At 39.0% G+C, this 6,006-nt stretch overlaps 1 long non-coding RNA gene across 1 annotated transcript in view; it reads right to left on the reverse strand.

Annotated features, from left to right (window-relative positions):
• The window catches only part of LOC111273979 (uncharacterized), a 4,447-nt gene extending 2,199 nt beyond the window's left edge, over positions 1-2,248 (reverse strand). The window contains exon 1 of the long non-coding RNA XR_002688140.2: positions 2,053-2,248. This is a non-coding gene — a long non-coding RNA (uncharacterized LOC111273979). The remainder of the gene's footprint in view (positions 1-2,052) is intronic.
• Between the last annotated feature and the right edge of the window lie 3,758 nt (positions 2,249-6,006).

Below are 6,006 nucleotides of genomic sequence, written 5' to 3' on the forward strand. Positions count from 1 at the left end.
TAGCTGTTACGACAGACAGCCCGCCAGGGCTTTCCCAATTTGAGCGCAACGCTCAGTGCATGAGATATGAAGCATATCCATAGGCTACGCTTTAGCTATGGAAACGCCGGCGGTAGTGTTTTGAAGCTGGATCAATATAATTAAAATCTAATTCACAGGGTATTTTTACTGTAGACGGGACTGGGCTTAGTGTGAACTCTCTTGCAGGAGTAGGGGCAATTCCAACCAGCCGACTGGCGTTTTCGAATTGGTTTGAAAATTTAAACCTGCATGTCTCCGTATAACTCTAGTCCAGTCTAACTCTGATCCGTATTTATCTGTCAGGTGACTGGTGCCTAAATGTTTTCGTTGGGGAGCGTAGCACATTTACACTAAGTCGATCTTCTGCAAACTATATATTGCAAAACATTACACTAGAGACAAGGAAGAAGTATAACCATAATTTGTTAGCTTAGAGTTTGTTTAATTTCTGTGATGAATGTAGGTTAGAGAGCTTTCCCTTTTTCCTGCATTTATATTGTTTTTTTTTTTTCTGCTAATTTAACAGCCCTATTAGAGTACGCGGTATCATAGATGGAAACAGAACGCGTTGAATTTCTCCAGCCTCGAAACAATAAAAGGGATCATATCTCATAATGGAGTACCTCGTTTGCGTTTGGAAGCAGACTAGCCTTTGGCCATGTATTGAAATTTATTACATAGCGTCCTAATACCATGCATAAATACATTTGGGCGCTTACATACGACTCAGCTTCGCAAACAACGATCTAAAGAATCCTTTCATGCAGATCCGTACCTAAAGGAATATGGAAAATGTGGCTCTATCCGAGGTCTTTTATAGCAGCAGTTTCATCGTATTCGTTCATCGTTAGCATCCTTGATTCATTAAGCAATCTTCTATACCCCTGCCACTGTAGAAACCACCTTGTTGTGGAAGCTCGCCATAGACAGCGCAATCTTCTATGTATGAGTCGGCATAAGACGAAAGACAGAGCAAAACATTTTCCATCCTAATACCCCTATTTACATCCAGTACCTTCGACCAAAAACTGAAACCGGTCTCCAGTGGCACGGGATCAGTTGGAAAAGATGGTTGGATAAAAAAGGCTGGCCGTGTGATCTTTTAGTGCTACTTAAAACATTTCAATAAAAAAGTTCGCTAAATAGTACAATAACGCTAATTGGTGCATTAGTTGTAACTATAGTTTATGTCTAGATTCCCATCAACTGTCAAAATTCTATTATATTATTATAAAAAGTTATGTATTTAACCTGTCCTGCTAAGAAATTCCATACATATTTTTTGCCTCCTCAGAACTTGAAACGACAAGCGCACTTGGATCTTTTTAGACCTATTTATTTGCCTTCACAATTTGTTTACCTACCTGCGTATATCTTCCAATTCGCTAAACTATATATATATAGTATATATATATACTTGATTATACTAGCAAAGACTCTAACGATTTTTGACGCGATGAAATGCCCACGGAAAAATTTTCAGTATGAATAAAAAATATGCTGTTGTTATCACATAACAAACGAATGGAAACAACCCCTTGATGTCGACAGGATGTAAAAGAAGGCTGTAAAGGACACTGAGCTAAAAATCAGTTGTTTAACAGGAGGATTTGCCGTAAAAACTTTAACTGCTATTTAAGCTGAACCTACTGCAGAAATAACTTAACGCTAATGAAATTGACACAACCATATAAAACAAATATATTATATATACCGAATTTTTGTCTTTGATCCATTGTTATGCCTATGGGCAAGGTAAAAAATTGTTCAAAACATACTAAAAAAGCACAATCAACTGCTCCGAAAAAGTCGATGATACCCTTGTATAATATTCAATTGTCACGAGGCTAAACTAGAGCTTATACCCTAAATAACCAACATTAGATTTGTAATGCGTTAAGCAGAAGTGAAGCATTTAGGAAATTTTCGATAGATTTATTCTCTGTAAATCAGTCCCTAACCGAAATGTATCAGTTTTGATGACCCGACATATTTATACAATGCTACAAAAAAACAAACAAAATGGCTTACGTTTTACAGCTCTCGTGCAACAGGACAAGCAATCAGACTGTCCTGCACGTCCAATTTCGCGCTGTGATTAAATTCGTTGAGTTTGTTACTTCATGAAGACGAATAATAATTCTACTAACGGGTCCTATCTATCCTCGAAGAATTTCCACTGAATGAGTGACCACTTATTCTTGAATATGGTTGTGTCTCTAACGACATAACTAAATTGTTTTTTCCAGTAACTTCGTTTATGTAATTATCTGCTCCCGTAATCATTTGTACCAACACAGCTGCCCCAATACAGGGTTCTTCGCAGCGGCGCTCAAGTTTGCCCTTACTTCGAAAGGGAAAGGAAGAGAGAAAGAACAAGGCTTCGCTTTGCCCCGCAGGCAGCACGGCTCGTCCTGTTACCTCCTCTGTGATCGCTCCATTTCGCCTGAGGCCAAACTTAACTCGAATTTGGCTCCTTGGCCACCAAGAACCTGCTGAACTTGGTGCTAAGTAAAGTACTGACCGGCTAGGCGTTAATGCAAGCGATTAACATCCCCATCACGCTTCGATGCTCACGAAGAACGCACGTTGAGTTTTCCTCGTCAGACTTCGTTTGACTAGATTCTCCCTTTGATCTGACAGCGATAGTATTCGTAGCCCCAAACACGATGTACGGCAAACAGTATAGTCTCTCTTCTTGTTTGACATTTTTAATCGTTCGTTCAAACTACGCATAAAGAGTGTTTAGTTGTTTTTTAGAGGTCTTTGTCTTTCGTAATAGTGAATAACGGGGGTCTAGGGGTTTGTAGCGAATACTAAGGCTTTACTATTAGTGACGGAAAACCTATGGAAACGACAATCCGTGTGCGAGGCAGAGGCCAAGATTTAGCCAAAAACTAACCTAGTTCTAATTATGCATATAGGAAAAACTGGAGAATATTATAAAACTAGCTACTACCTCATAAAGAAAACGGTCCAGATTATGTTCTCCGCAGGATTAACAACAGGAGCATGGTATGCTTTGGAATAGTATGAATGACGTAAAAAAGCTGCCAGGAACGTCCTGTAGGGAAAACGTATATTTATAAATATGGGAAATAAAACCCATATTCTCGTAGTAATCTGGTATTGTGTTTTATTTCGGTTTACAATCTCGTATATATCATAACTTCACTTCGCCAATCACAGGAAGCAGCAGAGCTAAGATCAACCATAGCGATTCCTGTTATTTCGTTGCAAACCCAATTTCAGTTGTTTTATAAATTACGTACCGTTCGAGTTAGTTTTTACCCACGTTCCATGACTTATATTTGCGAGTCACAGAAAGTGCCAGCAAAAAGGCTAAGTTATACGTTTATTGTTCAATAAAATGCTTTATTTGTTACGGACTATTAAATCACCGACGAAATTAAATGATGAGCTTACGTAGGCTCAAAGTTAGAAGACTGCGTGCCTTTTTTTGCACATGCATTATTTTCATATCGTAACCATAAGACATATATATAAGTTAACTTTAATTTTTCGTGAAATAGCAGTAAATTTTCGCTATATCTTCGCTTACTTGCGACACAAATATTTACAGCAAAGTTTGCGATCTAACAAATAACAGGCCGTTAAATTACTGCTCTAATGTCTCAATCTTCATCCCGGTATTTGCCCCCCCCCCCCCGCGCTCTACTACCAGCTATTGGAGAGTTCCAAATAGTAACCTTCCACCGTAGGTAATTGCTGGTGTTCCTTTTTATCAAACATTGGCATTGTTGATGGCGGTAGCTCAAAGACCGATAATGTGTTTTACCACGTCGATCTGCTAGCTGTGCCGACGAGCCGCTGGCAGCATTCGGTGGGGCGTCTGGCAGTGCGATGATTGTTGGGCGCTCCATTCGGCACAATGCCAGCTGGCACCAAAACGATATGGTCGTTCCAGCGTGACCAAGTTGACCAAGACACTTACTGGCCAAGGTGACGCCGCCACGGCGCCCCTCCCCAATTCTAAGCGGCGTCTATTAATAGACGTTAGAAGGCCACTACAGGTAGAAATAGGGCACAAGCGAACTGTAAGCGACACAAACTGCCATAAGTTTCGGCGAGGGTTTTGTATCCCTAGTTGTTATGAGTTCAAACTGAAGATAGCAGATTCTAGTGAAAAATTTATAAATTATACCTGTCTCTTTTATTTCGTTGCTTTCATTGAATCAGCGATCTTCCCCAGCGAAACGTGTAGCTAAAATGTGATAAAAACAAATACAGCGGCGAAGATATGTTGCCTTCAAGGTTTTGCAATGTCCCATTCACTACATCTCTATATATATATATATATATATATATATATATAGTATAGAATCAGTTTCCGAAAGACGGTCGTATCCTAGGAGCGTAAGACTGAGATTCAGCCTCGAGCGCATCTGAGAGTAAGAATCGCCTACAGCAAACAGAATTTCGTAACAAACTTTGAGCAGTATCATAGAAGATGCATGTTCAAAAACTTTGTACTAAAATGGTTTCTCTATATGCGTGATGCGTTAACTAACCGGTACCGTTTTCAACTGCTAGCTTGCGGTCCACAATGCGTTCGTTTGAAATCAGTACTACTAAATAAAGGCTCGTTCCAGAGAGTTGTAAATAGGACCGTAGCTATGACAGGAGACGATGCTCTATCATCGAAATTTAATATAGGATTAGTTCTTATCTCTCCTTATAGAAAGCGTAAAGTTTTTCTCGCCCTAGACAAACACTTTACTGCTAGTTTCTGTGTAGCCTCTAGAGAAGATATTTCTGAAATTTAGGTTTAAAAAGATAGCGAATTCGGCAAAATGTTTTTAAGAACGATTTATGACGATTCTAAATGTTCAATGCAGAAATTAGCTGCTGTTTGAGAGAAGGTTCCTATCGCAAACCGCGCGCTTTCTTGCTTCGTTGTTCCGTTTTAATTTTCTGGCTTCTTTTAGTGCTCTTGTTATAAGTTTGGGCTTGCTATAAGCCCACATGTAGATTGCGCTAGTTTTTTTTGCATGTCTTGCGTACTTCAGTGACCGTTTAACGGGTCTACGCTTATTGGTATCACTTGATCTTTGGCTACCATTCAAAAGTTGCTTACGGGTTAAAGGAAAAATATTTTATAGTTAACTAATAAGTGGCTTAGACCTCGAGTCGAAGCGAACAAAGGTTACATTGAATAAGCATGCAGAAAAATCGTTGAAATATCTGTCTTTGTTTAAATATAGTTTTACAAGCATAATAAAAACCTACATTTAGGCGGTGTTACGTAAGGAAAAATACGTATTTTTTTTTTATCTCTATGATATATTCAAACCGCTGGTTAAAAAAAGGCTGGCAAGGCTGTTCATTACACATACAGGTTATTATCTATTACGTACGACGTAAACTTAAGGATTTACATAATAATACTTAATTGTAAGTAATGGTAGTATGCCATTTGCTATCTATAAAAAAAAAAATAAATTGGGCCGTCTTCAGATGCTCAGTGCCGCTCATTTAGTCAAAATTGTGCAGGCTAATATACTCTAGATTGACCATTAAACAAGAATGTATTGATTTGGGTTTTCTTTCGTTTTCGGAGGTATTCGCACGGCTAGCCATTTATCAACGCATTTCTATGCGAAAAATACCCGTGTGCATATGCGGGCGCCCATCTTACCTATTGTACCCATGAAAATGTATATCTGTGTACACGTCACAGTAGCACAGGAAATTAATGATGACAAAAAATTGCAGCCTTCTCCCATTTGTTCTAACTTAAGCCATACTGATACCAGAAGAAGTAGTTGTTTTGATTGCCTAAGTTGGCCTGTGAGCTGAAAATATCTTTGCAGAGTCCAACGATGAAAATAAAATAAAGCTAAACGGCCAAATGACCAACAATAAAGCGTGTACGCCGTCGCACATTTTGAGAATAGTGAGTTTCTGCTCAATGTTGACGACCACGAATGGGGCTTAGGGATCAAACTTGGATTGAGAGTGGGA

The sequence above is a fragment of the Varroa jacobsoni genome, unplaced genomic scaffold (genome assembly GCF_002532875.2).
Source record: "Varroa jacobsoni isolate VJ856 unplaced genomic scaffold, vjacob_1.0 scaffold_242, whole genome shotgun sequence".
Classification (NCBI taxonomy): Eukaryota; Metazoa; Arthropoda; class Arachnida; order Mesostigmata; family Varroidae; genus Varroa; species Varroa jacobsoni.